Genomic DNA, 12,181 nt, shown 5'->3' with positions numbered 1-12,181 from the left:
GAATAATGGGAATTCTGGTCACACGGCGGCCACTAGCGAGAGATTTTTATCCGATACGTTAGCCGACGCCTCGCCACCTCCTCTCGCAGCCTCACGCCACCAACGAGCGAACCAACGAAAGAGAGAACACGCTTCTGATTCCGTTACGATGTTACACGGAATCTTCGAAACAGGGACGCGTGTCTTGGCGACCACCGATTTCGACACCTCCACCGGTTTGACGCGCCAACCTTTTGTAATCGCTCCATCTGGCCGAGGATAAAGAAACTCTCCTGCTCCCTTTTCCAGAGGGAAAAACTTCCAGTTGCTCGCGAAAGGAATTCGAATTTTTACAGGATAATTTCCCTCTTTGAATTTCGAATCGTTAGACGAGTTTTTTTCTTGGATAAAGATAATCACGAATCGGGAAAAATTACATCGTTATTGCGATACGGTGCGTATGCGGACGAAGGCAGGCGGGAATATCGAAATTTTGTTCGATCGATTTATTTTCGCCCGTGGAGAGGAGTAGGAACGTTGAATGGGTCTCGACATCTAGACACGAGAACAGCTGCTAACTAACGGTAGTTCCCCGACCAAGGAAATAAATTGCTTTATCGATGACAACGCGTTAGCATATCGTCGGACATGGCCGCGTGAACTCGATTATTCCGCGAGGAATACGAATTATACGACGAGGAAAAATTCGGAGGCGATCGAACCGCGGCCTTCCAACACGTTCCGAGGCCAACACGTTTTTTGACAGATCGAGATATTATAATAGATCCTCCTTGTTAAATCGCTACTACCCGGGAGTATTGGCCAATTTAATTGGTGGCGGAAACTTTATCGAAAAGAGAAGGAGAAGAAAAAAGCTGTTAATTAAAAATTAATGCCTACTCCTCGAATAATTTATGTAACGTAACTTAATTACCCATCTTCTTAACCTTGTGTATTCCAAACTGACTCTTCGTAAACACGTTCCGAGAAAGAAACACGTTCGTAATATCTCTTTCTCTTTTTCCTTTTTTCTCTCCTTCTCCCTCTCCTTTCGGTTCATTCACCGACCAGCGTCACATTCAATGCTCACGAAAGGTTACGAATTCTCCTTCCCTTCGTAATCTTATAATAACACAAACCTATAACGTTCCCGTAGAAGTAGAAATAACTGTGCGAAGGAAGCAAAGTTATCCCCCTCCTCCGATTCTCGTCTCATCCGACCTAACGAAACCTAGGCTAGGAACTAAGTGGTAACTTTTCACGAGCACGACGGAAGAATCTCTGATGAGAAAAAGCAGCGGCTATCTGGGGTGAAATACCTAACCGTTTATTACGATCCCTCTCCTCCATCCACTCTCCTCTCATCATTCCCATTTGTACTTTCCTTACTCCCTCGGTTTACTTTCTCGGCCCTCCGCCGTCTGCACATCCCTCTTCTCGCTCGATCGAGGAACAGTGGAGGCGTAGCGTGTAACGCGCTCGAGGTAACGAATTCCAGGCGGAGAAACAATGTGATATACGTGGTGCAGAGTTGGTACGCGGGAGATCGCGCGGAACAATGCATCCATGCCGTGTCAAGGGAGCGGTGGGGGGAGGGGTCGGGGACGGAAAGAGAGTCACGCACGTACCCGGGCCTTATCGTCGCGTTCACATCCGCCGTGCAGCCGGAGAAACGGATAGAGAGAAAGCGGGGAGGCCGCGGAAAAAATCCAAGATTCCCAGGATCGAGGCTGGACTCCTTTGGTTTCGCAGTTATGCGGAAGCGATCCGGGGGATTACGCGCCGCTTATTAACGACGACCGCGGATCCTCTCCGCTTTTTTCTTTTTTTTTTTACGATGTTTCATCCTAATCTCGATATTCGTCCGATCGAGATTCCATGGACGAAGGAGTACTTCTTTCTAGCGGCGGTTTGGACGTAGATATCGCGAGGTAGAGCGATATCGACTGTGAGGTATTAGTGTCGCGATATTGGCAAAGACATGGAAGGGACATTCGATATTGGTAGTGCAACGCCGTGGACGAAATATTTCGCGATGAAATATTATTAATCGAAATATTTCTCCGTGGAAAATTATTGAGGAGATATTCCGCGGTGCAATATCGATAATAAGCTACCGACGTAATATTTCGCGGTGCAATATCCTTCGTGGAAAATTATTGACGAGATATTCCACGGTGCAATATTGCTAATGCCATGGATGAGATATTTCGCGGCGCAATATTCTTCGTGCAATATTATCGACGAGATATTTCGCAGTGCAATATCCTCCGTGGAAAATTATTGACGAGATATTCCGCAGTGCAATATTGCTAATGCCATGAACGAGATATTTCGCGGCGCAATATTGCTAATACCATGGACGAGATATTGTATATCTCGCGATGTAATATCAATAATAAGCTATCGACGTAATATTTCGTGATACAATATTCTTCGTGCAATATTATCGACGAAATATTCTGCGGTGTAATATCGATAATAAGCTACCGACGTAATATTTCGCGGTGCAATATTCTTTGTGGAAAATTATTGACGAGATATTCCGCGGTGCAATATCCTTCATGAAAAATTATTGACGAGATATTCCGCGGTGCAATATCCTTCATGAAAAATTATTGACGAGATATTCCGCGGTGCAATATCCTTCATGAAAAATTATTGACGAGATATTCCGCGGTGCAATATCCTTCATGAAAAATTATTGACGAGATATTTCGCGGTGCAATATTCTTTGTGGAAAATTATTGACGAGATATTCCGCGGTGCAATATCCTTCATGAAATATTATCGACGAAATATTCCGCGGTGTAATATCGATAATAAGCTACCGACGTAATATTTCGCGGTGCAATATTCTTTGTGGAAAATTATTGACGAGATATTCCGCGGTGCAATATTGCTAATACCATGAGATATTCCGCGATGTAATATCGATAATAAGTTACCGACGTAATATTCCGTGGTGCAATAATAGTAATGCAATGGACGATATTCCGCGGTGCAATATTTTTCGTGCAACACTATCGACGAAATATTCCGCGGTGCAATATTTCTAGCGCTATGGACGAGATATTTCGCGGTGCAATATTTTTAGCGCCATGGACGAGATATTTCGCGGTGCAATATTGACAATGTAATGCTACTTTCGAAATATTCCGTGGTGCAATATCGATAGTGTAACGTCCAGACCAACGAAATAATATTATAGTAATGCAACGTCATTGAAGAAATATTCCGCGATGCAATATTGACAATGTAATGCTATTATCGAAATATTTCGCGGTGCAGTATTAGTAATGCGATGTCATCCTGACGAAATATTCCGCGGTAGTGGAAAGCTACTGACAAAATATACTGCGATATTGGCAATGGAAAGCTATGACAAAATGTACCAAAATATACCAAAATGTACAAAATATACCGCGGGTTCGATGGTGTGATGCTATCGACGTAATATTATTCGTGACACCGTCGAAATGTTTTGCTGTGCAATGTTAATAATGCGACGCCATCGACGAAATATTATTAGCGCCATGAACGAAATACTTCGCGTTCCATTATTAATGTGGAATACCATAATGGGCGAGACGTTCCATGTGGCGCGCAACGTCGATTTTCTGGAGATTTTGAATCCATCGTTCAACGATAGAATTAATATCAATTTTCGTTCCATTAAATAAACTCGTCGCGCGTGACGTCTCGTCCACGATGACGTACGATATCGCCAGTGGTTGCGAAGCAGAGGAAGTTTTTAGAGGATATTAGGTAACGATGCACCTTACGCAATCTAAGATGGAGATCCTATCGGTGTACGCGAGTGAGAGGAAAGTAAGCGAATCTGCTCTCTCGTCCGATCATTCAAAATTTGACCGATTCTTTCGTTACTGTTTATTATTGAGTTTCGTATTATGGATTATATTCTTTCTATACCTAAACTTCGATTCACCATCGAGTTTCGATCGTTTCACGCTTTACGATAATTCGACTTTTTTCCCAAACTCGACGATTCGATCCTACGACTTCGTATCCCATAAATTGATCCGATCCTCTATCGTTCAAAATTCTCCCACGACAGCGTATTCCTCGACTGACACGAGCGATAATAACTGTTCCGTATAATAACTCCTCGTATCCTCGACCATTTTTACTCGACTCGTTATTAACCGGAGATATAGTCGATAAACACACGACACACCATGATATATGGACTAAACTCGATAAAAATTTAGTTTTTCTACAACGCGGCCTCGTAAATGGCGGTAGCCTGTCGTGTAATTACCCGGTCTACCCCCTCCCCCATTAATTATTCGGATAAAAATTTCCCCTTACTCACCCCCCTTATTACACAACAGAGCATGCACGTATACATACATACATACATACACATCTACGTATACATAAATCATCATCGACCGGTTCGAAACGTCGAACGTGAAAACATTTCCCAATTTCTCGCCAGAGAATGGAAATCTCGAGAGAGGATCGCAAAGGGATGAGTGGTGGACTGCGATCTATCGCCTAGCTAATTAAATAATCCCGGCGGCCGCGGCTCGTAGATGGTAGAGGAACAGGTCGATACATCTCATTGTAACAGGATAAACAGGAGTCGAGACACGGTAGTGGCCTGTTGGGAGGGGGAGGGTTGCTTGGAACGAAAACGATCGGGAGGGACGAATAAGAGGAGCGCAGCTGCGTGGCCGCTGAAAGAAGACAGAAAGCGAAAACGAGAGAGAGAGAGAGATAGCGCTTCTTCCTCCAAAGAAGAAACAACCACCTCTAGAAGAACAGAGGAGAAAAAGAAGAAGAAGAAGAAACAGGCGAGAGGAGAGGAGGGCGAGCAAAGAAGAAACTCCTCTTTCGAGAAGGGGACTTCTTAGGTTCGGTTCGTGGGCCCACCGGCCGCTGGAATCCGAGATCGCGTCTGATCGCAATTAAGGCCCCGCTCGGGCCGCGGCTGTGAATATTTTATTCCAGTCGTCGTCTTTCTCTCTGTACGCCGGCGCGCACACAGTGTTACACCGCGTGCATCACGCTTCCCCCTCCTTCCGTCTCCTTCTTTCGGCCGATCGTAATACGGAGGCAACCAAAACCACTCCACCCCCTCCTCCTCCTCCTCCTCCCGCCCCCGGCCAATTCGAAACGAGCGAATTTGAATACGGACGGCCAGGTTCAGAAACAATGGGGACATCGACGGACCACACGGGATGCGAGCAAATGGTCCAACAACCGGAGGACATGCGTTCCGGCAACCGTTCCCCTTTTCACCCTTCCTCCCGCCCTCCCCTTCCGCGTGTCCAACCCGCCCGCTCACGGATTCGGCCCTAAAACCTCCATCCCTCGACGAACCCCTCGACTTTCTCACGGATCCCCAAATCGTAAACGTCGAAAGGACTTCACGACGTTTTTTTCCCTCTTTTCCCTTTTTTTTCTTCTTCTTCTTCTTCGTAGGAGTCGATCGTCGCCCGTACATTCTCCGCTGGAAAATTGGAGACGGGGTGTAGCAATTGGACGGCCCATTGGACAGGAAGGAAAGGAGTCGAGGAGGAGGGGGGGAAGGTTTGTGAAATCGATACCGGGTGGAAGATGGTATCGGGCCGGATCCAACACGTGTAACGTACTACCGCGCCGGGACGAAATCAAATTTATTTCGCTGTTATTTCCAGCGGCGGACGCCGGCCCAGGAAATATGGGAAATCGAAGGCCTTGAGAGTGCGTCGTCTTCTCGTGGCCACCGCGTGTAACCGGTTACGCGCGATAACCAAACGCTCTTACGTAAAACGTGATTCTTTCTCGGCCCCTGCGAAAAGTATTTTGCGAAATCATGGGCCTCGAGACGAACCGTGGCCGTGCGTGAGCTTGTCTCGCGAGAATCAATTTATACGATTCAGGAAAGGGACTGTTGATCGCGGATGAGAAAAATTTTACGAAAGGAAGGATGGTCGATTTGAGAAAGAAGGAAGAAAAAAAAAGGGAGAGGTCTGAATAATTTATAAGCGTGTAAAATGATATCACCGGTAAATGGTTCACGTGCCAGTGAAAATTTCCCTACGTGTCTGGCACGCGCGCAATAGAGGCTCCATTTAACGAGAGATTAGATTGATCGAAGATTGCACTATGAGAATTTATTCGTGGCAAATGCTGCGTGCCGCGCATACGTGCCCCGTTACTATTCGCTAAAAAATTCAGTAAACACCGTTCCCTATCCTCCTTCATCCTTGAGGCGTACGGCAAAATTTCCCTACGTGTCTGGCACGCGCGCCATACCTCCGCTAAACGGAGACCAGATTGATCGAGGATCGCGCTATAAGAATTTATTCGATGCGAAATGCTACGCGTCGAGCATACGCGTTCTAAAGGAAAGGGGGAAAAAAGAAAAATTCGAGGCAAACGCCATTTCGATACGAATATATCGTAAAACCGAAGATGAATGGACAATTGCCCTTTATTTCTTTGCGACATTCGTGAAACCCGATGATCAGAGATAGAAAGTTGACATCGATGTTGAAAAGAGTGAGAAATCTCCAACGAAGTAATTAAAACGGTTGAATAACATTTATTCGTGGATACGCATACGATAAATTATCGAGGTTAATTTACGACGAGGAATACGCGTAGAGAAGAAGAAGAAGAGAAAGAAGAGGAATAAAGTCGTGACCCTGTCGGGAAATGTTCGAATTTGAAACCCTCTAGGAAGGGTTTAAGGTATGCGTGTGACAGGTCACGTGACAGACGGGGATACCTGTCGGGTGCACGGGGTGGTCCCACGTCAAGGGGGCCCCGCGGAGGCCTGGCCTCGCTCGTGGGCCCACGAAAAAAGACAAGAGACAACCGGGGAACAGGGACAACTCATGCAGAATCGCTAACGAGCCAAGCAGACACCCGAACGATGGATGGGTTGGTCCAGAACCCGAATAAACGTCCGGGGACCGACCTGAGAAAATTCTACCGCGCCACACCGATTCGACAACACGCGTTTCTCGCGAGATCCTTTCGTGCGAGATCATCCACTCGTTGGAAATGAGTTAGAAATGAAAATTATTGTATTCCAAGAACGAGGGATCCCTTCGAGGACGAGAAGTTCGAAAATTATTTTTATATAGAGGAGTATCTTTCCAAAAACGTAGGTTAAAAGAGTGACGATTATTTTTTAATAATCGAGAGTGACAATCGCTCTTGGAAAGTTCTATATGAAATTATTTCATAATTAAATCATGCGGATGTATAAGCAAAATAAAATATATAACGCGAACACGAGTAAGGAAACGAAGCTCGAATAAAAATATCGTTTTATTCTTCGACCATCCTAACCTATGTGTACTATACTTATTCAATTTTATCCTTAAGATTTAATTACTTGAAACTCATATCATATATCCTAGAAAGTTTCTGTCCATCCACAATGATACAACCTATCGTTTCGAATCCACCGAGAAATCATCAAAAGAATTAAAAAAAAAAAAAAAAAGAAGAGAAAGAAAAAACACACCATAGCCCGTTCCACGATCGTCCAACGTGACTCGAGTTTGACCCCGGAATAACTCGGACAGAGGGCACGGGGAGGAAATAGAAAGAATGCGAGGGAGGAGAGTGATAGCCGATGGAGGCGGTTCGAGATATCAGATCGAGTCCCGGGTTCGACGCGACCGAGCAACGAGAAAGAGAAGATGGCGTATCTGGCCGTTGGAGAGCCGGTAGCCGGTAGGGATGTTCTGGTAGGTGAGCACAGCGTTCCCCGCATCGCTACCACATCGATCGATCGCTCCGATTGCTTACATTCCGTCGATAACGCGGCTATGAGTCTCTCCTTTCCGCTCTTCGACTCGTTTCCACGTGACCGGTTGACAACGAGCCGGGGGCGAAGGGGGAACGGGGCCGCACCTTGCGAGCAATCGCCGACACACAGTAATTGGAAACGCTGAAGGGGTCAGGATCGCGGCCTGGCCCGGAAACAAGAAGAATGATAGAAAGCAACGAGACACGTCCAATTAGTAATCGCCGCGAATTAATTAGAGCTCGTGAGATATACGGCGTGGTTTCTTTCGTGCGAGTATAAGGAAAAGAGATAGTCTTGACGCGACGAGTCTCGATTCGTGTAAAAAAATTTTGCGCGTAAAATCGACGCACGATTCCGTATATTAAGTATTTAAAGAACGAGGAATATAGATATTTCTTTCAATAGATCGTGCTCGAGCGAAAAGTTCGCTTTTGTATCGATCGTGACAAATGATATTATCGACTATGCATGCTTATTATAGAAAATCTGTCTAAAAATATTTCTGTAAACATATCGAAAAGGAATCGGAGAGGAAAGGCAATCGGTAACGATTGGACGCTGTTTTTGGACGAGTCGTGTTCGTGAGAAGAGTGAGAAAGAAGCTAAAGATTGTAAAAAAAGAAATCTAACCTTAAAATAATCGCCGTCGAATCCTAATCGAGATCCTAACATCGGCACACTCGTGTACACCGCAAACACTCGACGAGATATCCTCCGACTACCGAAAAGAACTAGAAGAAAGATAATGGGCGAGATGGTGTTTGTGGTTGGGAAGCAGGTGGGAGTGTTTGAAAAGTTGAAAGAAAGCGTGGAGGACAATGGATAAACAACGCGGCACGCGATGCATAATGCATGCGTGCGCCTCGAGTTTTCTCCCCCAGATGGGAGTGTCGTCAAATCAACGCCCTATTCGTGTCGTTCACGCCTCGGACGCGCGTCTCGATCGCAATTATCGAAGGAGTAACTCTCTCTCTCTTTTTCTCTCACCTTCCTTCTTTCTTTCCTTTTCCCTGTCCTCGGAGGAGGAGGCGGTGAAACAAGTGTCTCTTTGTTTCCACGACAAATCGGTTAATTCGGCCGTTTACCCGGCTCCAAATTTCAATTTCGGTTACGACAAAGGGATTAATTTCGTTAGGGGCCGTCGTGCTGGTCGGTTATTATTCCGGCTCGTCGCTATCTCATGTTACGCAACAATGGTATTCGAGTTACTCCGGGAATGACTATGAGAACGCGCGAGTCGATCTCGCTCCGCAGGAGACGCCGCCTAAACGGTCAAATTACAACTCGAACATGCCCAAACCTTCTTCCTTCCATCCAGTGTATATATATATATATATAAAAACTTTCTCTTGGATCGAAGATCGTGACGCGATTCGTAGAAATTTTCGAAAGAATTTAAGAATTACAGAACAACGTGACAAATAGAAAATGATATTATTTTCAGAAATGGATATTACGTGCACGGAAGAGTTATTAAGAGTTCAACGATCTTTAAGAGATTTTTAGACGGATCCGCGCACAGTCAACGATATTTTGAAAATATTTGATACACGCGAATTGATCGATCGCAGAAAAAAAGTGTTCATTTTTAATTCAATGATAATCTTTACAAAATCCAAATATAAATACCCAGAAGAAATTTATTACCGTTATTTTCGTTATCTATCCACTTTTCGGAAAAGGAAAAATACAAACGAATCTAAATTAATTTGCTTCCCTCTTACATTATTTTCTCGTTTCCCCTCGAACGAAATTCTCTCGAGGTAGAACGGAGGAGGTCTTTTTTCATAAGGACGGCGCGTAAAAGTTTCTCACGTGTCGCGAGCGGAGGAAAGGGGGTGGAAAGGGGGCGCCACGGTGGTAACAAGGAACCCCCCGCGGACGAACTAATTTTCCCGGATGACTCGCGAGGCTGCGGCCCCGCGGGGGTCTGAAACAATGCGCGAGAAACGGCCCTTAAGGCCCTATAAGACTCGCACGCCGCCTCCAACTTATTCGCTGAATCACCACGTGTCCGTGAACGCTATTCCTTCATCTTTTGTATAATAATAACGCGAAAATATATATATTCGTAGGTAATATAACACAATTTCGATAATTTGAAACACACTCGAATTTATTCGGTGTAGATTTTTAATTACAATCGATCCGCGCAACACGAGTATTCGCTGGTACAGTTATTATTATTGAAGGTAACCGATCACCGAGGTTCAAGTTTAGCCTCAGACTATTACAATTTTGCTCGTGTCTGGAATGTGATTACGCGCGATCTCGCGCGACGAGAATTTTAAATATGAAAGATCGGATCCTTCTCGTTGTAAATTCTTATTTACGATTGCAAGCGCTCACGAAAGAAATTTGATAATAAAACGATAGATCCTCGTCCAATTTTGAGATGGAAACAGGAGGAGAAAGTATTTGATTTAACTCAATAATTAATAATTCTCTCTTTTCGACCTCTCTTTCCTTTCTTTTTCCTTGTAAACTCCCTTCTACCGTCCTAACGTTAATAGTTAACCAAATGGACCGTTATTTTCCACGCACTAAACCTTCGTACGAAGAAAAATATACATATTCCGCTTCTTTCTTCTTTCAACGCGATTTCACCTCGCGTCGGAAGAGCGAGGGGAAAAAAATCCGCGCGACCTTTTGTTTCCACCGTTTGTGGAAGAGTCGACGAGAGAGGAAGAGCGAAAGAGACGGTTGGTGGCCGCGTGGGCCAAACGGGGCACGGATACGCAACAGATGGTGTCGTTAGAGGGCAGAAACCCGATATCGCGGACCGTTCAACGAGGAGCGCGCCTCTGACGGGCATTCTCGTCACGTAGAACGCGTATACGCGCCTCCTAATCGCGAATAGAAATCTAGCCGGTCCATCGAGAGAGCTCGCTTTCGCCGAAACCCGGAGAGAGGGAGAGAGAGAGAGAGAGAGAGAGAAGCTGGATCCTCTCCGTGGGACGAGAAAAAACCGGAATGCCGCGCGATCATAGATGAAAAATCGCATTCTCGGATGGTACGGTACACTCGAATTCCTCGAGAAAAGACGAAATGTGGTTTCTCTTGCAATATACTTATAAGATATATATATATATGTGTGTGTGTTTGTTTATAACCGTGTTTTGAAAAGCGTTCGGGGAAATTTTATCATTTTACGCGGGTAATAAGTTTTGTAATTTATGGGTAAATTACGGAGGATCTAGGTGTTTTTAAGCCTCTAATTTGGCCGTGATATCACCGTGGATACGGCGGAAATGAAGATATCAAAAGTTGGGAATCTTGATGGAACGAAATTCAAATTGCAGAGCGTTGGAAAATAAAAGAGAGGTGGTAACGGGAAATATATATATCGATATATTAGAGAAGAGTTCGAAAGAATGCCATTTTTCGTTTACGAAGAAATGTTATCTGTTTATCTGTGCACAAGTTCCACAGTATTTACACATAAATTAGAAGATCTTTTAAGTTCCTAAACGATGTAGAAATAAATAAATGAGTAAATAAAATAAGTAAAAATATTTAAAAAAAATGGCACTCTACAGTTCCAAGTCCTAATGAAACAAAATACAAATTACCATGGTATTGTAATCACGAAAAATATATTTCAATATGTTCGAGAAACAGATCTTTCAATATATCTTCTCCAAAAAACAAAAAGATCTGAAAGATCTAAAAGATCCAACAACTTATTATTCATTATCCACAGCAAGACGAAAGAAACCGACTTCGAAATGCATAATCACGAAAATGATCATTCAAAAGAAGATGAGAAAGGAAAGGAGGAGGAGAAGGAGGGCGCGTGCCATTTTTCGTCCACTTCCACTCGCGCCCCACCCTTGCTCGGGTTTATCGCGCTGCCAAATTTTTTTCACTGTGCATTTCGAGAAATGGGCAGAGGGGGGAGGGGGGAGGAACGTTGGAGATCGTAGGGAAAAAGGGGGACGAGGAATGGACACGGAGAGGCACACGGTTCACATCCGTGGCCGGTTCCTCTTCCCTCGCTGGCTTGGCCCCCTTCTCGGAAGCTACGGGAGAGATTTCGACGATAACACAACGGGGTGGATCCAAGCACCGTCCTCTCCTCTCCTCTCCTCCCTCTGTCGCCCCGCCACCGATCCATAAATCCAACAATTTGTCCGGCCCGTCCGCGCCGTTTTGATCTCGCCCGATCCTTCTCTCCTCCCCCTCCTCCTTGCTTTTGCATAATTATGGCGGATACGGAACGTCGATATCCCCCTCAAATTTTTGACACCGCAACCACCGAGAGAAACTGAACCGCCTTTCCATTAATTTTCTCTCGCGACTCGGATTGACGAGCTTGTTGTTTTGAAGCATTCGAAACCGGGGTTTGAACCGAGCAGATTTAAGATTTGGCTTTTTTCCAAAGTTTGGACAACGAGAAAGGAGTTTGATGTATCGGAGCGTGCA

Source organism: Apis cerana, linkage group LG8, assembly GCF_029169275.1.
Source record: "Apis cerana isolate GH-2021 linkage group LG8, AcerK_1.0, whole genome shotgun sequence".
In the NCBI taxonomy this organism is placed as follows: domain Eukaryota; kingdom Metazoa; phylum Arthropoda; class Insecta; order Hymenoptera; family Apidae; genus Apis; species Apis cerana.
This window is presented reverse-complemented; position numbering follows the sequence as displayed.